Source organism: Magnolia sinica, chromosome 1 (genome assembly GCF_029962835.1).
Source record: "Magnolia sinica isolate HGM2019 chromosome 1, MsV1, whole genome shotgun sequence".
Taxonomy (NCBI): Eukaryota; Viridiplantae; Streptophyta; class Magnoliopsida; order Magnoliales; family Magnoliaceae; genus Magnolia; species Magnolia sinica.
The window spans coordinates 33,351,043-33,372,221 of record NC_080573.1 but is presented as its reverse complement, the minus strand read 5'-3'; the positions used below and the strand labels follow the sequence as shown (position 1 = coordinate 33,372,221).

Below are 21,179 nucleotides of genomic sequence, written 5' to 3'. Positions count from 1 at the left end.
GCTCAACTCTATGGGTCATATCTTCACCATAATAGATCCACCAAGTGTAACCCTGGTCAATCCCAACTATGAACAAATCATCCTCTACTTTGTCTAAAGTCTTATATATCATGTTCTTGCATTTTCGACATGGACACCTAATCCTATTCTTTAAATCTGCCCGATTTCGTACAAATTTCACGAACTCTTAAACCCCTTGTTTATACTCTGAGCCAAACCTGTTCTTAGCTCGCATTCAACTCTTATCCATGTCTACAATGAAATGACTAAAGTCAGTTTACGGAAATAACTTTAAGATTAGGCTAGGTTATAGGTTTAGATTATATGTTTAGGTTTAGGGAATAGAGACTAGGTATAAGTTTAGGTTTAAGTTTAGGGAATTGGAGTTGAGATTAGGATTAGGTGTAGGTTTAGGTTTAGGGGATTTGAGTTTAGGTTATAGATTATAGGTTATAGGTTATAGGTTTAGGTTTAGGTTTAGGATTTGAGAATACATTAAGGTTTAGGTTTAGGTTTAGGTTTAGGGATTTGAGAATAGGTTTAGGTTTAGGGTTAGGGATTTTAGAATAGGTTTAAGTTATAGGTTTAGGTTTAGGTTAAGGTTATATGCTAAGGTTAAGGTTATAGGTTTAGGTTTAGGTTAAGTTTATAGGTTTAGTTTTAGGTTAGGTTATAGGTTTTTGGTTTAGGTTTAGGTTATAGTTATAAGTTTTGGAATTTGAGAATAGGTTTAGGTTATAGGTAAAAGCTTTAGGGAATTGAGAATAGGTCATGGTTTAGGTTTAGAAAATCGGGTTCGGATTCGGGGCCGGGTTTAGGTTTGGGTTTTCAAGTTTAGGTTTAGGTTTAGGCTAGGGAGTTGAGATTAGGATTAGGTGTAGGTTTAGGTTTAGGGATTTGAGAATACATTAAGGTTTAGGGATTTGAGAATAGGTTTAGGTTATAGGTTTAGGTTTAGGGAATTGAGAATAGGTTTAGGTTATAGGTTTACATTTAGGTTAAGGTTATATGTTAAGGGTAAGGTTATATGTTAAGGTTTAGGTTAAGTTTATAGGTTTTGGGATTTAAGAATAGGTTTAGGTTATAAGTATAGGTTTAGGTTAGGTTATAGGTTATAAGTTTAGGTTACAGGTTATAGGTTATAGGTTAAGGTTTAGGTTATAGCTTTTGGTTTAGGTTAAGGCTATAGGTTTAGCTTTAGCTATAGGTTTAGGTTTTAGGTTTAGGTTAGGGTTATAGGTTTAGGTTTAGGTTATAAGTTATAGCTTTAGGGAATTGAGAATAGATCAAGTTTAGGTTTAGGTTTAGGCTAGGGAGTTGAAATTAGGATTAGGTGTAGGTTTAGGTTTAGGGATTTGAGAATACATTAAGGTTTACGTTTAGGTTTAGAGATTTGAGAATAGGTTTAGGTTATAGGTTTAGGTTTAGGTTTAGGGATTTGAGAATAGGTTTAGGTTTAGGTTAAGGTTATATGTTAAGGTTAAGGTTATAGGTTTAGGTTTAGGTTAAGTTTACAGGTTTAGGTTTAGGTTATGTTATAGGTTTTCGGTTAAGGTTTAAGTTATACTTAGAGGTTTTGGGATTTGAGAATAGGTTTAGGTTATAAGTATAGGTTTAGGTTAGGTTATAGGTTATAGCTTTAGGGAATTGAGAATAGGTTATAGGTTCAGGTTATAGGTTATAGGTTATAGGTTTAGGTTATGGCTTATGTTATAGGTTTGGGGATTTGAGAATAGGTTTAGGTAATAAGTATAGGTTTAGGTTAGGTTATAGGTTATAGCTTTAGGGAATTGAGAATAGGTCAAGGTTTAGGTTTAGGAAATCGGGTTCGGGTTCGAGACCGGGTTTAGATTTGGGTTTTCAAGTTTAGGTTTAGGTTTAGGCTGGAGAGTTGAGATTAGGATTAGGTGTAGGTTTAGGTTTAGGGATTTGAGAATACATTAAGGTTTAGGTATTTGAGAATAGGTTTAGGTTATAGGTTTAGGTTTAGGTTTAGAGATTTGAGAATAGGTTTAGGTTATAGGTTTAGGTTTAGGTTAAGGTTATATGTTAAGGTTAAGGTTATAGGTTTAGGTTTAGGTTATAGTTATAGGTTTTGGGATTCGAGAATAGGTTTACGTTATAAGTATAGGTTTAGGTTAGGTTATAGGTTATAGCTTTAGGGCATTGAGAATAGGTCAAGGTTTAGGTTTAGGAAATCGGGTTCGGGTTCGGGACCGGGTTTAGGTTTGGGTTTTTAAGTTTAGGTTTAGGTTTAGGCTGGAGAGTTGAGATTAGGATTAGGTGTAGGTTTAGGTTTAGGGATTTGAGAATACATTAAGGTTTAGGTTTAGGTTTAGGTATTTGAGAATAGGTTTAGGTTATAGGTTTAGGTTTAGGTTTAGAGATTTGAGAATAGGTTTAGGTTATAGGTTTAGGTTTAGGTTAAGGTTATATATTAAGGTTAAGGTTATAGGTTTAGGTTTAGGTTATAGTTATAGGTTTTGGGATTCGAGAATAGGTTTAGGTTATAAGTATAGGTTTAGGTTAGGTTATACGTTATAGCTTTAGGGCATTGAGAATAGGTCAAGGTTTAGGTTTAGGAAATCGGGTTCGGGTTCGGGATCGGGTTTAGGTTTGGGTTTTCAAGTTTAGGTTTAGGTTTAGGCTAGGGAGTTGAGATTAGGATTAGGTGTAAGTTTAGGTTTAGGGATTTGAGTGTACATTAAGGTTTAGTTTTAGGTTTAGGGATTTGAGAATAGGTTTATGTTATAAGTTTTGGTTTTGGTTAAGGTTATATGTTAAGGTTAAGGTTATAGGTTTAGGTTTAGGTTAAGTTTATAGGTTTAGGTTTAGGTTGGGTTATAGGTTTTTGGGTAAGGTTTAGGTTATGGTTATAGGTTTTGGGATTTGAGAATAGGTTTAGGTTATAAGTATAGGTTTAGGTTAGGTTATAGGTTATAGCTTTAGGGAATTGAGAATAGGTCATGGTTTAGGTTTATGAAATCGGGTTCGAGTTCGGGACAGGGTTTAGGTTTGGGTTTTCATGTTTAGGTTTATGTTTAGGCTAGGGAGTTGAGATTAGGATTAGGTGTAGGTTTAGGTTTAGGGATTTGAGAATACATTAAGGTTTAGGGATTTTAGAATAGGTTTTGATTATAGGTTTAGGTTTAGGTTTAGGGATTTGAGAATAGGTTTAGGTTATAAGTTTAGGTTTAGGTTAAGGTTATATGTTAAGGTTAAGGTTATAGGTTTAGGTTTAGGTTATAGTTATAGGCTTTGGGATTTGAGAATTGGTTTAGGTTATAAGTATAGGTTTAGTTTAGGTTATAAGTTATCGCTTTAGGGAATTGAGAATAGGTCAAGGTTTCAGTTTAGGAAATTGGGTTCGGGTTCGGGATCGGGTTTAGGTTTGGGTTATGAAGTTTAGGTTTAGGTTTAGGCTAGGGAGTTGAGATTAGGATTAGGTGTAGGTTTAGGTTTAGGGATTTGACAATACATTAAGGTTTAGGTTTAGGTTTAGGTTTAGGTATTTGAGAATAGGTTTACGTTATAGGTTTAGGTTTTGGTTTAGGGATAAGAGAATAGGTTTATGTTATAGGTTTAGGTTTACATTAATGTTATATGTTAAGGTTAAGGTTATAGGTTTAGGTTTAGGTTATAGTTATAGGTTTTGGGATTTGAGAATAGGTTTAGTTTATAAGTATAGGTTTAGGTTAGGTTATAGGTTATAGCTTTAGGGCATTGAGAATAGGTCAAGGTTTTAAGTTTAGGAGATCGGGTTCGGGTTCGGGATCGTGTTTAGGTTTGGGTTTTCAAGTTTAGGTTTTGGTTTAGGCTAGGGAGTTGAGATTAGGATTAGGTGTCGGTTTAGGTTTAGGAATTTGAGAATACATTAAGGTTTAGGTTTAGGATTAGGGAATTGAGAATAGGTTTAGGTTATAGGTTTAGGTTTAGGTTTAGGGATTTGAGAATAGGTTTAGGTTATAAGTTTTGGTTTAGGTGAAGGTTATATGTTAAGGCTAAGGTTATAGGTTTAGGTTTAGGTTAAGTTTATATGTTTAGGTTTAAGTTAGGTTATAGGTTTTTAGTTAAGGTTTAGGTTATAGTTATAGGTTTTGAGATTTGAGAATAGGTTTAGGTTATAAGTATAGGTTTAGGTTAGGTTATAGGTTATAGCTTTAGGGCATTAAGAATAGGTCAAGGTATAGGTTTAGGAAATCGGGTTCGGGTTCGGGACCGGGTTTAGGTTATAAGTATAGGTTTAGGTTAGGTTATAGGTTATAGCTTTAGGGCATTGAGAATTGATCAAGGTATAGGTTTAGGAAATCGGGTTCGGGTTCGGGACCGGGTTTAGGTTTGGGTTTTCAAGTTTAGGTTTAGGTTTTGGCTAGGGAGTGAGATTAGGATTTGGTGTAGGTTTAGGTTTAGGCATTTGAGAATACATTAAGGTTTAAGTTTAGGTTTAAGTATTTGAGAATAGGTTTTGGTTATAGGTTTAGGTTTAGGTTTAGGGATTTGAGAATAGGTTTAGGTTATAAGTTTAGGTTTAGGATAAGGTTATATATTAAGATTAAGGTTATATGTTTAGGTTTAGGTTAAGTTTATAGGTTTAGGTTTAGGTTAGGTTATAGGTTTTTGGTTAAAGGTTTTGGGATTTGAGAATAGGTTTAGGTAATAAGTATAGGTTTAGGTTAGGTTATAGGTTATAGCTTTAGGGAATTGAATATAGGTTATAGGTTCAGGTTATAGGTTATAGGTTATAGGTTTAGGTTATGGTTTAGGTTATAGGTTTTGGGATTTGAGAGTAGGTTTAGGTTATAAGTATAGGTTTTGGTTAGGTTATAGGTTATCGCTTTAGGGAATTGAGAATAGGTCAAGGTATAGGTTTAGGAAATCGGGTTTGGGTTTGGGACCGAGTTTAGGTTTGGGTTTTCAAGTTTAGGTTTAGGTTTAGGCTAGGGAGTTGAGATTAGGATTAGGTGTAGGTTTTGGTTTAGGCATTTGAGAATACATTAAGGTTTAGGTTTAGGTTTAGGGATTTGAGAATAAGTTTAGGTTATAGGTTTAGGTTTAGGTTATAGTTATAGGTTTTTGGATTTGAGATTAGGTTTAGGTTATAAGTCTAGGTTTAGGTTAGGTTATAGGTTATCGCTTTAGGGAATTAAGAATAGGTCAAGGTTTAGGTTTATGAAATCGGGTTCGGGTTCGGGATCTGGTTTAGGTTTGGGTTTTCAAGTTTAGGTTTTGGTTAAGGCTAGGGAGTTGAGATTAGTATTAGGTGTAGGTTTAGGTTTAGGGATTTGAGAATAGGTTTAGGTTATAGGTTTAGGTTTAGGTTTAGGGATTTGAGAATAGGTTTAGGTTAAGGTTATAGGTTTAGGTTTAGGTTATGTTTATAGGTTTAGGTTTAGCTTAGGTTATAGGTTTTTGGTTAAGGTTTAGGTTATAGTTTTAGGTTTTCGGATTTTAGAATAGGTTTAGGTTATAAGTATAGGTTTAGGATAGGTTATAGGTTATAGCTTTTGGGCATTGAGAATAGGTCAAGGTTTAGGTTTAGAAAATCGGGTTCGGGTAAAGGACGGGGTTTAAGTTTGGGTTTTCAAGTTTAGGTTTAGGTTTAGGCATTTGAGAATACGTTAAGGTTTAGGTTTAGGTTTAGGAATTTAAGAATAGGTTTAGGTTATAGGTTTAGATTTAGGTTTAGGGATTTGAGAATAGGTTTAGGTTGTAAGTTTAGGTTTAGGTTAAGGTTAAATGTTATGGTTAAGGTTATAGGTTTAGGTTTAGGTTAAGTTCATAGGTTAAGGTTTAGGTTAGGTTATAGGTTTTTGGTTAAGGTTTAGGTTATGGTTATAGGTTTTGGGATTTGAGAATAGGTTTAGGTTATAAGTATAGGTTTAGGTTAGGTTATAGGTTATAGCTTTAGGGCATTGAGAATAGGTGAAGGTTTAGGTTTCAGAAATCGGGTTCGTGTTCGGGACCGGGTTTAGGTTCAGGTTTTCAAGTTTAGGTTTAGGTTTAGGCTTGGGTGTAAGATTAAGATTAGGTGTAGGTTTAGGTTTTGGCATTTGAGAATACATTAAGGTTTAGGTTTAGGTTTAGGGATTTGAGAATAGGTTTAGGGTATAGGTTTAGGTTTAGGTTTAGGGATTTGAGAATAGGTTTAGATTATAAGTATAGGTTTAGGTTAAAATTATATGTTAAGGTTAAGGTTATAGGTTTAGGTTTTAGTTAAGTTTATAGGTTTAGGTTTAGGTTAGGTTATAGGTTTTTGGTTAAGGTTTAGGTTATGGTTATAGGTTTTGAGATTTAAGAATATGTTTAGGTTATAAGTATAGGTTTAGGTTAGGTTATAGGTTATAGCTTTAGGGAATTGAGAATAGGTCAAGGTTTAGGTTTAGGAAATCGGGTTCGGGTTCGGGATCCGGTTCAGGTTTGGGTTATCATGTTTAGGTGTAGGTTTAGGCTAGGGAGTTGAGATTAGGATTAGGTGGAGGTTTAGGTTTAGGGATTTGAGAATACATTAAGGTTTAGGTTTAGGTTTAGGTATTTGAGAATAGGTTTAGGTTATAGGTTTAGGTTTAGGTTTAGGGATTTGAGAATAGGTTTAGGTTATAAGTTTAGTTTTGAGTAAAGGTTATATGTTTAGGTTAAGGTTATAGGTTTTGGTTTAGGTTAAGTTTATAGGTTTAGGTTTAGGTTTAGGTTAGGTTATAGGTTTTGGTATTTGAGAATAGGTTTAGGTTATAAGTATAGGTTTAGGTTAGGTTATAGGTTATAGCTTTAGGGAATTCAGAATAGGTTAAGGTTTAGGTTTAGAAAATCGGGTTCGGGTTCGGGACAGGGTTTAGGTTTGGGTTTTCATGTTTAGGTTTAGGTTTAGGCTAGGGAGTTGAGATTAGGATTAGGTGTAGGTTTAGGTTTAGGCATTTGAGAATACATTAAGGTTTAGGGATTTGAGAATAGGTTTCGGTTATAAGTTTTGGTTTAGGTTTAGGGATTTGAGAATAGGTTTAGGTTATAAGTTTAGGTTTGGTTAAGGTTATATGTTAAGGTTAAGGTTATAGGTTTAGATTTATGTTATACTTATAGGTTTTGGGATTCGAGAATTGGTTTAGGTTATAAGTATAGGTTTAAGTTAGGTTATAGGTTATAGCTTTAGGGCATTGAGAATAGGTCAAGGTTTAGGTTTAGGAAATCGGGTTCGGGTTCGGGATCGGGTTTAGGTTTGGGTTTTCAAGTTTAGGTTTAGGTTTAGGCTAGGGAGTTGAGATTAGAATTAGGTGTAGGTTTAGGTTTAGGGATTTGAGAGTACATTAAGGTTTAGGTTTAGGTTTAGGGGTTTGAGAGTAGGTTTAGGTTTAGGTTTAGGGATTTCAGAATAGGTTTATGTTATAAGTTTAGGTTTAGGTTAAGGTTATATTTTAAGGTTAAAGTTATAGGTTTAGGTTTAGGTTATAGTTATAGGTTTTGGGATTTGAGAATAGGTTTAGTTTATAAGTATAGGTTTAGGTTAGGTTATAGGTTATAGCTTTAGGGCATTGAGAATAAGTCAAGGTTTAGGTTTAGGAAATCGGGTTCGGGTTCGGGATCGGGTTTAGGTTTGACTTTTCAAGTTTATGTTTTGGTTTAGGCTAGGGAGTTGATTTTAGGATTAGGTGTGGGTTTAGGTTTAGGGATTTGAGAATATATTAAGGTTTTGGTTTAGGTTTAGGGATTTGAGAATAGGTTTAGGTTATAGGTTTAGGTTTAGGTTTAGGTTTAGGGATTTGAGAATAGGTTTAGGTTATAAGTTTAGGTTTAGGTTAAGGTTATATGTTAAAGCTAAGGTTATAGGTTTAGGTTTAGGTTACGTTTATAGGTATAGGTTTAGGTTAGGTTATAGGTTTTCGGTTAAGGTTTAGGTTATGGTTATCGGTGTTTGGATTTGAGAATAGGTTTAGGTTATAAGTATAGGTTTAGGCTAGGTTATAAGTTATAGCTTTAGGGAATTGAGAATAGGCTATAGGTTCAGGTTATAGGTTATAAGTTATAGGTTTAGGTTATGGTTTAGCTTATAGGTTTTGGGATTTGAGAATAGGTTTAGGTTATAAGTATAGGTTTAGGTTCGGTTATAGGTTATTGCTTTAGGGAATTGAGAATAGGTCAAGGTTTAGGTTTAGGAAATCGGGTTCGGGTTCAGGATCGGGTTTAGGTTTGGGTTTTCAAGTTTAGGTTTAGGTTTAGGCTAGGGAGGTGAGATTAGGATTAGGTGTAGGTTTAGTTTTAGGCGTTTGAGAATACATTAAGATTTAGGTTTAGGTTTAGGGATTTGAGAATAGGTTTAGGTTATAGGTTTAGGTTTAGGTTAAGGTTATATGTTAAGGTTAAGGTTATAGGTTTAGGTTTAGGTTATAGTTTTAGGTTTGGGGATTTGAGAATAGGTTTAGGTTATAAGTATAGGTATAGGTTAGGTTATAGGTTATCGCTTTAGGGAATTGAGAATAGGTCATGGTTTAGGTTTAGGAAATCAGGTTCGGGTTCGGGATCTAGTTTAGGTTTGGGTTTTCAAGTTTAGGTTTAGGTTAAGGCTAGGGAGTTGAGATTAGGATTAGGTGTAGGTTTAGGTTTAGGGATTTGAGAATACATTAAGGTTTAGGTTTAGGTTTAGGTATTTGAAAATAGGTTTAGGTTTTAGGTTTAAGGATTTGAGATTAAGTTTAGGGATTTGAGAATAGGTTTAGGTTATAGGTTTAGGTTTAGGTTAAGGTTATATGTTGAGGTTAAGGTTATAGGTTTAGGTTTAGGTTATAGTTATAGGTTAAAAGATTTGAGAATAGGTTTAGTTTATAAATATAGGTTTAGGTTTGGTTATAGGTTATAGCTTTAGGGCATTGAGAATACGTGAAGGTTTAGGTTTAGGAAATTGGGTTCAGGTTCGGGATAGGGTTTAGGTTTGGGTTTTCAAGTTTAGGTTTAGGTTTAGGCTAAGGAGTTGAGATTAGGATTAGGTGTAGGTTTAGGTTTAGGGATTTGAGAATACATTAAGGTTTAGGTTTATGTTTAGGGATTTGAGAATAGGTTTTGGTTATAGGTTTAGGTTTAGGTTTAGGGATTTGAGAATAGGTTTAGGCTATAAGTTTCGGTTTAGGTTAAGGTTATATGTTAAGGTTAAGGTTATAGGTTTAGGTTTAGGTTAAGTTTATAGGTTTAGGTTTAAGTTAGGTTATAGGTGTTTGGTTAAGGTTTAGGTTATAGTAATAGGTTTTGGGATTTGAGAATACGTTTATGTTATAAGTATATGTTTAGGTTAGGTTATAGGTTATAGCTTTAGGGAATTGAGAATAGGTTATAGGTTCAGGTTATAGGTTATAGGTTATAGGTTTTGGGATTTGAGAATAGGTTTAGGTTATATGTATAGGTCTAGGTTAGGTTATAGGTTATAGCTTTAGGGAATTGAGAATAGGTCAAGGTTTAGGTTTAGGAAATCGAGTTCGGGTTCGGGTTCGGGACCGGTTTTAGGTTTGGGTTTACAAGTTTGGGTTTAGGTTTAGGCTGGGGAGTTGAAATTAGGATTAGGTGTAGGTTTAGGTTTAGGCATTTGTGAATACATTAAGGTTTAAGTTTAGGTTTAGGGATTTGAGAATAGGTTTAGTTTATTGGTTTAGGTTTAGGTTAAGGTTATATGTTAAGGTTAAGGTTATAGGTTTAGGTTTAGGTTATAGTTATAGGTTTTGGGATTTGAGAATATGTTTAGGTTATAAGTATAGGTTTAGGTTAGGTTATAGGTTATCGCTTTAGGGAATTGAGAATAGGTCAAGGTTTAGGTTTAGGAAATTGGGTTCGGGTTCGGTATCTGGTTTAGGTTTGGGTTTTCAAGTTTAGGTTTATGTTAAGGCTAGGGAGTTGAGATTAGGATTAGGTGTAGGTTTAGGTTTAGGGATTTGAGAATACATTGAGGTTTAGGTTTAGGTTTAGGTATTTGAGAATAGGTTTAGGTTTTAGGTTTAAGGATTTGAGAATAAGTTTAGGGATTTGAGATTAGGTTTAGGTTATAGGTTTAGGTTTAGGTTAAGGTTATATGTTAAGGTTAAGGTTATAGGTTTAGGTTTAGGTTATAGTTATAGGTTTTGGGATTTGAGAATAGGTTTAGTTTATAAGTATAGGTTTAGGTTAGGTTATTGTTTATAGCTTTAGGGCATTGAGAATAGGTCATAGTTTAGGTTTAGGAAATCGGGTTCGGGTTCGGGATCGGGTTTAGGTTTGGATTTTCAAGTTTAGGTTTAGGTTTAGGCTAGGGAGTTGAGATTAGGATTAGGTGTAGGTTTAGGTTTCGGGATTTGAGAATACATTAAGGTTTAGGTTTATATTTAGGGATTTGAGAATTGGTTTAGGTTATAGGTTTAGGTTTAGGCTTTGTGATTTGAGAATAGGTTTAGGTTATAAGTTTAGGTTTAGGTTAAGGTTATATGTTAAGGTTAAGGTTATAGGTTTAGGTTTAGGTTAAGTTTATAGGTTTAAGTTTATGTTAGGTTTTAGGTTTTTGGGTAAGGTTTAGGTTATAGTTATAGGTTTTGGTATTTGAGAATAGGTTTAGGTTATAAGTATAGGTTTAGGTTAGGTTATAGGTTATAGCTTTAGGGACTTGAGAATAGGTTATAGGTTCAGGTTATGTTATAGGTTTATGCCATAGGTTTATAGGTTCTGGTTTAGGTTATAGGTTTTGGGATTTGAGAATAGGTTTATGTTATAAGTGTAGGTTTAGGTTAGGTTATAGGTTATAGCTTTAGGGAATTGAGAATATGTCAAGGTTTAGGTTTAGGAAATCGGGTTCGGGTTCGGTACTGGGTTTAGGTATGGGTTTTCAAGTTTAGGTTTAGGTTTAGGATAGGGACTTGAGATTAGGATTAGGTGTAGGTTTAGGTTTAGGTTATATATTAAGGTTGAGGTTATAGGTTTAGGTTTAGGCTATAGTTATAGGTTTTGGGATTTGAGAATAGGTTTAGGTTATAAGTATAGGTTTAGGTTAGGTTATAGGTAATCGATTTAGGGAATTGAGAATAGGTCAAGGTTTAGGTTTAGGAAATCGGGTTCGGGTTCGGGATCGGGTTTAGGTTTGGATTTTCAAGTTTAGGTTTAGGTTTAGGCTAAGGATTTCAGATTAGGATTAGGTGTAGGTTTAGGTTTAGGGATTTAAGAATACATTAAGGTTTAGGTTTAGGTTTAGGTATTTGAGAATAGGTTTAGGGTATATGTTTAGGTTTAGGTTTAGGGATTTGAGAATAGGTTTAGGTTTAGGTTAAGGTTATATGTTAAGGTTAAGGTTATAGGTTTAGGTTTAGGTTATATTTATAGGTTTTGGGATTTGAGAATAGCTTTAGGTTATAAGTATAGGTTTAGGTTAGGTTATAGGTTATAACTTTAGGGCATTGAGAATAGGTCAAGGTTTAGGTTTAGGAAATCGAGTTCGGGTTCGGGGTCGGGTTTAGGTTTGGGTTTTCAAGTTTAGGTTTAGGTTTAGGATAGGGAGTTGAGATTAGGATTAGGTGTAGGTTTAGGTTTAGGGATTTATGAATACATTAAGGTTTAGGTTTAGGTTTAGGGATTTGAGAATAGGTTTAGGTTATAGGTTTAGGTTTAGGTTTAGGTTATAAGTTTTGGTTTAGGTTAAGGTTTTATGTTAAAGTTAAGGTTATAGGTTTAGGTTTAGGTTAAGTTTATAGGTTTAGGTTAAGGTTAGGTTATAGGTTTTTGGTTAAGGTTTAGGTTATAGTTATAGATTTTGAGATTTGAGAATAGGTTTAGGTTATGAGTATAGGTTTTGGTTAGTTTATAGGTTATAGCTTTAGGGCATTGTGAATAGGTCAAGGTTTAGGTTTAAGAAATCGGGTTCGGGTTCGGGTTCGGGACTGGGTTTAGGTTTGGGTTTTCAAGTTTAGGTTTAGGTTTAGGCTAGGGAGTTGAGATTAGGATTAGGTGTTGGTCTAGGTTTAGGCATTTGAGAATTCATTAAGGTTTAGGTTTAGGTTTAGGTTTAGGGATTTCAGAATAGGTTTAGGTTGTAGGTTTAGGTTTAGGTTTAGGGATTTGAGAATAGGTTTAGGTTATAAGTTTAGGTTAAGGTTAAGGTTATATGTTAAGGTTAAGGTTATAGTTTTAGGTTTAGGTTAAGTTTATAGGTTTAGGTTTAGGTTAGGTTATAAGTTTTTGGTTAAGGTTTAGGTTATGGTTATAGGTTTTGGGATTTAAGAATAGGTTTAGGTTATAAGTATAGGTTTAGGTTAGGTTATAGGTTATAGCTTTAGGGAATTGAGAATAGGTTATAGGTTCAGGTTATAGGTTATAGGTTATAGGTTTAGGTTATGGTTTAGCTTATAGGTTTTGGGATTTGAGAATAGGTTTAGGTTATAAGTATAGGTTTGGGTTAGGTTATAGGTTATAGCTTTAGGGAATTGAGAATAGGTCAAGGTTTAGGTTTTGAAAATCGGGTTCGGGTTCGGGACCGTGTTTAGGTTTGGGTTTTCAAGTTTAGGTTTAGGTTTAGGCTAGGGGGTTGAGATTAGGATTAGGTGTAGGTTTAGGTTTAGGCATTTGAGAATACATTAAGGTTTAGGTTTAGGTTTAGGGATTTGAGAATAGGTTTGGGTTATTGGTTTAGGTTTAGGTTTAGGGATTTGTGAATAGGTTTAAGTTATAGGTTTAGGTTTAGGTTAAGGTTATATGTTATGGTTAAGGTTATAGGTTTTGGTTTAGGTTATAATTATTTGTTTTGGGATTTGAGAATAGGTTTAGGTTATAAGTATAGGTTTAGGTTAGGTTATAGGTTTTCGCTTTAGGGAATTGAGAATAAGTGAAGGTTTTGGTTTAGGAAATCGGGTTCGGGTTCGGGATCGTTTTTAGGTTTGGGTTTTCAAGTTTAGGTTTTGGTTTAGGCTAGGGAGTTGAGATTAGGATTAGGTGTAGGTTAAGGTTTAGGGATTTGAGAATACATTAAGGTTTAGGTTTAGGTTTAGGTCTTTGAGAATAGGTTTAGGTTATGGGTTTAGGTTTAGGTTTAGGGATTTGAGAATAGGTTTAGGTTATAGGTTTAGGTTTAGGTTAAGGTTATATGTTAAGGTTAAGGTTATAGGTTTAGGTTTAGGTTATAGTTATAGGTTTTGGGTTTTGAGAATAGGTTTACAGTACCAGAAAACTAGGTGAAGGCTACATATTAAAGCCATAGCTAAAGGCCTATAGCTACGGTTATAATCCGTAGCACGACCGTAGCCATTGGTACCGTAGCCATAAGTCTTAATGATATGGCTATGGATTTAATCCGTAGCCATAGAAACAATAGGTACGAATTAAAACCGTAGCCATTGCTTCCATAGCTCTTAAGTATCTACAAGTACGGATTATATCTCTAGCTAAAAGTAGAGAGAAAACTGTAGCAATAGGCTAAAATCAGCAACAGCTACGGTTTCCAGATAAACGGATACAGTTAATAGCCGTAGCTACTGCCTATTTTTAAAAAATAACAATAATGAATATATAATAATGGCATCTCTTACCATTGTAGTACATGCCCTGGCAGATCAACTCATGAGTTTCTTCATCAGGTGTTTTCTTCCATGAACTGCTAGAAATAAGAATGTAATAATCCACTTCATCCCATGAAATAGAATTCTCAACCATAACACCCCATCAGCTACATATCCTGAGATAATCAACATCACCCAATTCCAGAAGGCTCTCACATTCATTTATTCCAACAAAGCCTAACCAAAAAAACCTACATTTCCTACCAACTCGGACGCAATTCTTAAATTCCTTAAACAGGATCTGCCATTGGTAAACACATTCAAAAACTCCATAGGCTTCTATATCAACATGAAAAAAAAAAACAAAGTAAAAATAAATCACAAAGCTCAATCCAAATCTTCTTTCACCCAATTCCATAGATCCATGCATGAACAAACCTCATTTCACAACATCCATTAAAAGACACGTATATATTCCACTATCTGCACAAGAATCCCAACTAAGTCATGAGATGGAAGGAGTTTGATTTGAATCAAACAAAAAATTCCCGCAACAAATTCCACATTTCCATTGTTAAAATGGGGGAACATGTTATATACATGGCTAGTATCGTAATGTGCACGGGTTGTCAATTACAGGATGCCCCATCCACAATGACTGTGCCTGCTTACCTCCAAAAATCTCAACATGGTTTGCAAAGTAGATATGATTTTCAGTTAAACCACCTGCAACTAGCAAACCAAGCAAATGCATTTCTTTTTACAATGCAATAAAAAGGAGAGGGAGTTACCATTATTGATCGAACTTCATATACAACAAACCCACAACCTGCCAAGAAAAAACCACAACTAGTTAGACTAGCAATCAAGTAAGCAACTAAAAGAATTCTTTAATCATATACAACAAACCCAAATTACTCTTAGGCAAGATTGCAAACAAACTCATCATCAAGTAGTTGCATACAGTGGATTATCTTTCTGATGCAACATCGGACATTGCAGGAATTTTTTAGTGTGGTATTTCCGGTTGCTCAAAAAGCAATAGAGGGAGGGACGGACGGACGGTGACACTGCTAAAAAATCTTACAATTTTTTCCTTGCTCATGTGAATTTGTTTGAACAAAGGGTGATGTGAATATGATTGAACACAACTATCATTGTTGGCTTTTGGAAACATGGAGCCTCTACTGCAAATTGAATTATTCTTCTGCCAATCCTAGTTGTTCACCTGCATTATAATTGCAATTATGGAATCATTTCTGCTATATAGTCGAAACCTCTATAAATGTAAGTGAAACAGCTCTGCATTCATATATGCATTTGCAGTATTTTTGTTGATTGATAACATTGTTCTGGCCAGTCAGGTTATGAATCTCCCTTGCTTCCTGAAGTTTCATTTGCTTCTTTTTCCAGCTAGAGGAATTCCACAATAAGAAGGCTGAAGGGCGAACTAAAAGGGTTGCATCCACTAGCCAATTGCAGTCAGCTGATGTTAGCCAAAATGAGAAATTGCCACAAGAAAGTGAAAATTTGAAACTTGAGAATTCAGATGGAGCTACATCTCAGAGAGACGGTGTTGCTGCTGGCCAACCTTCTTACCCGGTCATGATCCAAGACAGTAAAGCAAATAATTCATCCCTGAGCGCCGAGCTAGATTCTTTAAATATGACAAACACCATATCTCTGGCTTTGCCTAATGACAACAGTCCATTTTACAAGGATCAAGTGGAGAGACCTGCAAGCTATCATGAGTCGAAATGGCATGATGGTTTAGGATTCGCAGGACAAGAGCATGGTTATTATGATCGCTTAAGGGAAGAGAAGAATGATGAACTTGGTATTTCCTCAGGAAAAGAAAGAGAACTCACACATGGGGTTGCAACAGATCATCCCATTGCTCCTGATACTGTTCATAGATACCCAAACTATGATATAAACATTCATCAAATTAGTTTCCATTCATTGCATGAAGCTCAGTCAGAAGGAAAAAAAAGAGATCGCTACCTTAATAACTAAAACCACAAGCTTTGCATACATATCAATAACAGCAAATGAGAGATGCTGGACTTGTTGTGGCATTTGTAGGGACAATGAGCTTGGATTAATCATGTCAGTGGCCAAAAAATTTGCTATAGAAATTTCCTGAAATTATAAGTAGAAAGAAAAGGAAAACTCTTAACAATTGTGAGGGTCTGGAGGATTCTCATGGAAACATAATAAAAACCACGGAAAAAGTTTACCATGAGGATTCGGAAAAAGTGATCCATGAGATCATCCCCTTTAAGCAACCCACTTTGTTGTAACTGTGAGATATAATGGGTATAAGCTACATCAGTATAATTAGTTTAAACATAAAAAATGATGCAATACAATTAAAACTGAATATTAAACAAAATTTATATTACTACACAATAAAAGAAATATAATATTTATTACAATAAATTGAAAATGGTCTTGAATTAAAAAACAAAAAATTAAAAAAAAAAAAATTAAAAAAAAAAAGCAAAAAAAAAACAAATCCTCTATATGGTCTAAATTTAGGCTAAAGTGATGTAAATCCTCCAAACAAGGAAAAAAAAAGTCAAAAAGTAGCATGCAACAAATTGACGCATGAAAAATTCACATATATAAGCCAAATCAAATAATGATCACATCAACAACTTTCTAAGCAAACCACTTTAATTAATAATGTCTAATTTAAACCACAAGTCACAATTACGAAAAGAAATTTTAAAAAAATAAAGAAGAATTTAGAAATGATTATTATTCAAATAAAATAGCATTACCTCAGTCTTCATATCTATCCCACGTATACAGAAAATGTTTTTCAATGGAGGTCTATCCCAAGGTGTAAGAGGATTTAGCACTAGATCACCATGATAAAACCTGAAATTTATAGCATTAAAAAACATAAGCTTGCTAGAAATGATATGACTCCAAAAATGCAGAACATTAGTACAACACATACTGTCAAATAAAATAGCTTTTCCACCATCTGTAAAATCAAAGGGCAGAGAAGAACTTTAATCAAGCATGAAAGTGGAAGGGTCAAAACCTGCAAGCCGTAGAAAAGCATTTACAGGCAATTTTCAGCATCCAAACACAGACTATAAACCATTTAACTGTAAATCAGTTACAGTTAACCCCATTTACAGGTATCATCCAAACACATCCTAACCATACATATACATAAACGATTTAAGAAAAAAAAATACAACAATGGTCTGACACAGTAGGGTTTGAGTCCCAAACGAAAGGCAGCCTACTGTTCAACATTGAGGACTTGGCTTTTCAAGCCAAGGTTACCAACAAATAAATAAATAATCACTAAGAGAAACAACAATGGTTCCCATTCAACCAGCAACAGACCAAATATTCTCTAGCAAGGATCTTTCAATCTGGAGGATTGTTGGAACATGGTCCAACCACAGTTAGTCCCATCATATCAAAGTGATCAGAGTATGACTTAGTGTTGACTTTCTATTACAGCCTATGGTACCCAGAAACAAAAAGAAGATATGATCAAAGTATGACTTCTATACTAAAGGTCACAACATAAAATTATGATACACATCTTTTTGAAGTACCGACACAAATAAATTACAGGAAAATAAGTTCTCTCTGCAATCTTAGTGTGGACAACTAAAGTCAGTCTGCAAGATTTATTTACGTGTCCAAGCAACACTGGATTTTATTTGTATCCAAGCAACAGGCAACATTTTCCACAACATCAGTCTTCAAATCAATAACAGAATTATTGATTTGAAGCAGGAGCAGCACATGTTTAGAAGGAAGAACTCGACACATCTGAAGCAGCCCAATAGTAGGTAGTTTTCTCCCCTAAACCATTTGAGCATAAGAATTAAAGAGAATCTCAGAATAAAAACGAGAACCAGTAACAGTTCTATGACATATGCACTATGGGCCTATTAGACTCCGGATCAGTAAACCATTTGCCCCACTTGTACTCAAGACCCGAGGATAATTTCTCTGATCAAAGGATTATTTGATTCTTTTCTTTCACAAGTTGAGAGTAAATTAGAGATTATTTTATATGTGTATTTAACTAGACATCAGAAGTTTTTAAAAAAAAAATTCATTTACGCACGGTTGAACCATTTGGAAGTAATTTAACAATGGAAACAGGTCAAAATGCAATCCAGGTTTTAAAATGTAAGCGTAATATTGATTTCCTAAAAGAAAGTGAAGAACAATCTTATACAATGCAGAAGTGGAACTCTGACACCCATTATGCAAAAATAACCAAACAAGATTTTTACACAAATCAGATTTGGGATCATCATCATCATCATAGACTTAACATTAGTCCCATAATTTCTTAGTCAGAAATTGTTTAACAAACTAAGTAATAGAATGGATTAGGAAAAAAACATATCATTTACATTTTAAGCGACCAAGTATGCCCGGTTTGGCCACTTGCAATCTTAGAATTCAACTCAATTTTATTTTTAGTTAAAAAAAAAAATTTCCATACAAACAACATGCCAATCTAACAGATATTAACCAAAACAAGAGATCACCCAAATCACTTTACTGATTTTTTACAAAAAGAGTTACAATACATGGTAAAATAAAAAAAAATAAAAAAAAAAATCACTAACTGATTTGAAGGAAAAAATTTAACATAGCAAGGTTTGGAAAATGGAATTGTGATCGTGGAAAAACCGATTGGTGTTACAGTTGCATAATAGAAAGGAAAATGAGTAGTCAAAACCTCTAAAAAGGAGAAAAGGAGTACATGCACAAGTTACTACAGGGAGTGAAGAAAAGGGAGCAAAAAAGAAAATGAGAGACACAAAAAATTCATGTTACTTGAGACCCAACTTCCAATAGAAACAAATAAAATACAAATAACCCATGTCATTTGAAAAAGCTTATCACTTGTAAAGGAAACATGAATCATAATAAAGGGCAATAAAAGATTTTAAAAATGAAAGAAGTATAAACTTACAGTCCAATAAGTGAAGAGCCTTGTGTTGTTGTCTCCATAAAGATAGGGACCAACCTGTTTTTGCATTGTTATTTGTTAACACATTAGGAAATGGATTTGGGTCTGCATTGTTAAGCAACAATCTACATTAAATTTGCATGTGTGGCCCACCTGATGAGCTAACTGGCTTGATTTTTGGGCCAGGGCATGTTAGTGATGGGACTCACCTAATGGAAGTGCAGATAACATCCGATGTTAGCATTCATCCTTGAATTATAATGTTTTGATCCTGTCTTTTTGCTCTGACAAACAGCTACTATTGTTGAGGACTATTGGAATTCTTATTCCAGTTTATATAATGGCAAGAGCACTGACTATAATTCAATGCAGGCTCCAACAACAAGTAGCTCCCCTTTTCCAAACCTACAAGCGGGATCCAGGCTTTTCACCAGGTAGATCCCAGTAAATTACCCACGAACCAAAAATCAGGTCAGGCCTAGCACCAGGTGGGCCACATTATATATGGAAAAAATGATGATATTTGAAACTCATCAATGGCTACACATGTGGACCATCTGATGATCATGTTGCAGCACATAACACTAATGGGCCCAACTAATGAATAGCTTAGAGCTCGCACGGGGCAAGAGCACAACTTCCTCAACTAATGTAACACTTTATGCTCCAAAATTCAATATTTTGTTGTGGTACAAAGCTTCTCACTAGATATAGAAAGTACAAATTCCAAAGGTTTAATTTATTGGCTACACTAGAGTTCACATATTTAAAGGAGAAAGGAAGCTAAAAGTGAGAAAGCACATGATGAACTGCACATATTGTTGGACGGCAAGACCTAGATGATAAGTGCAAGGACTTTGGAGTTGCCATTAGATGATAGAAATCGCCTTTCTTCAAGTCATGCCACAGTAATCTCACATTTTGATGGTCCTTCACAAAGAAAATAGTTGGATGAAACTCAAAAGTGAAGCAAATACTAATTAGCTAGATAGGGGGACTTTGGGGCCAAATGCATCAATGTACATGTGTTGTTTTCTATACACTTAGCTAAATAGATCGATGCTCAAATTTGAAAACTCCAAAGATAGTGATTAACTAGAAGAAACCTTTTCTCACCTCTTCATCACCATATACTGAGCAAATATAATGTCCCAGTAAAGTAAAATTCAGCTTATGAACTAAAGGTTATTCATAAGATTTCTCTTACCTTTTCATCACCATATATTGAGCAAACCATGGATAGTACTAGTCTCTCAGGATATCAGTAAATTATTTTACTTTCACATCCATATTTGAAGATGAAATATTATTAATCATAAATAAAATCTTGTCCTGTATCTCTGATGCAAGAACCCTGTATGAAATAAACAACAAACTCAAAACTTTCAAAATACAATCAAGATAATACATGAATAGTCAAATAACATAGAGTAAGAACAAAACATACAGAGACCTTCTTTTGGCCCAACCATGCTAGGAACATACTTGTGACACATTACATCAGACCCTCTGACAACTCTGTTATAAACTAGCTGTGTAATCTGATAATAATCTAAGCTGTGATCTGAACTACAGTCAGCTACAAATTAAGGTTAAAATAGTGGAAGGTTTGAATACCTGATGTTTGTATATTCTGGCTCTTGTGCAGCAGTGGCCTCTATTCTGAGTGGCCAACTAAGCTTATGAGATTTTGATGCGAATTAACATTTCCCAAATGAAGACCATTGCACCTTGGGAGAGTTGATGATTGACTATTGGGGTGGTAAATTGAAGTCTATAAAAGGGTATCAGGATCCCCATTACAAGGAATAATAGAAAATACAACAAAATCTCTCCCAATGTGATCACCAGTCCCACGACATTCCCCTCGTCATTTTGGCAATGTTCGACAGTACTGATGTCCGTACAAAATTTCAACAATTCAATCATATAATCTGAAAGTTTCAGATTTTAACATGGGTAACATACATATGAAAATGATAAATAGCAATGCAATGTAACAAAAATACTACGTTGAAGAGTTGAGGACTGACAAAATAATTAAAACCATCCATTTCTAGATTTAGGACCTGTGCAATAACCAATGGGTCCCATCATTTAAGGACTGGGTCCCATATCTTCAGCCAATAAGAGTTCATGAGATCCATTCTCTTCACAAAATGGATATATATACATAATTTTCATGAGACATAATTTTCATGACCTTTTCTTCTTTAAAAAAAAAGAACTTATCTCGGCAGGCAAGCACAGTTGCTTCCACACAATCTCGCAGACTTTGTCAACTGTCTCCTTTTTGGCCGCACAACAGATCTGGAATCGGGGGGCTGCAGAGATGGGAAGCTGACACTCTTCACCCTGCCAACAGAGACCAACCTCAAACTGGAAATCCTTCCAGCTACCTAACTCCAATTCGCTTGCTATAACGAAGATCCGAACCAAATGGAAGTCACAGAGATGGATGCCAATGATGCAAGGACTAATGAGAGAGGAAGGGAGAGGATTTTCACAAAAAATGAAGGGCGAAAAGAGAGCCATTAAAACATCTATATCATTCATAAGAGAAAAAAAACCTAAAATAAAATAAAAATAAAATATATAAAAAAACCCAATCCAATTCCACAAAAATAAGACAGCAATATAAATATTCAAAAGAGAGAAAAAAAAGAAGAAGAAAATCATTCTTGCATACCTAAAATGGACGCGGATTATGGCGTCAAAGAGGGAAGTCT

At 34.6% G+C, this 21,179-nt stretch overlaps 1 long non-coding RNA gene across 4 annotated transcripts; it reads right to left on the bottom strand.

The window, feature by feature from the left end:
• Nucleotides 1-13,868: 13,868 nt before the first annotated feature.
• LOC131245256 (uncharacterized) lies at nucleotides 13,869-19,607 on the bottom strand. 4 transcript variants are annotated; one of them, XR_009170815.1, is made up of 7 exons: nucleotides 19,266-19,607; nucleotides 16,450-16,536; nucleotides 16,268-16,367; nucleotides 15,722-15,784; nucleotides 15,486-15,623; nucleotides 14,446-15,406; nucleotides 13,869-14,310 (listed from the first exon to the last, which is right to left on the bottom strand). It is a non-coding gene; the product is annotated as an uncharacterized LOC131245256 (long non-coding RNA). The 4 variants fall into 4 exon arrangements; XR_009170814.1 differs by lacking the exon at nucleotides 19,266-19,607 and having other exon boundaries at nucleotides 16,450-17,054; XR_009170817.1 differs by lacking the exon at nucleotides 19,266-19,607 and having other exon boundaries at nucleotides 14,569-15,406; nucleotides 16,450-17,054.
• Between the last annotated feature and the right edge of the window lie 1,572 nt (nucleotides 19,608-21,179).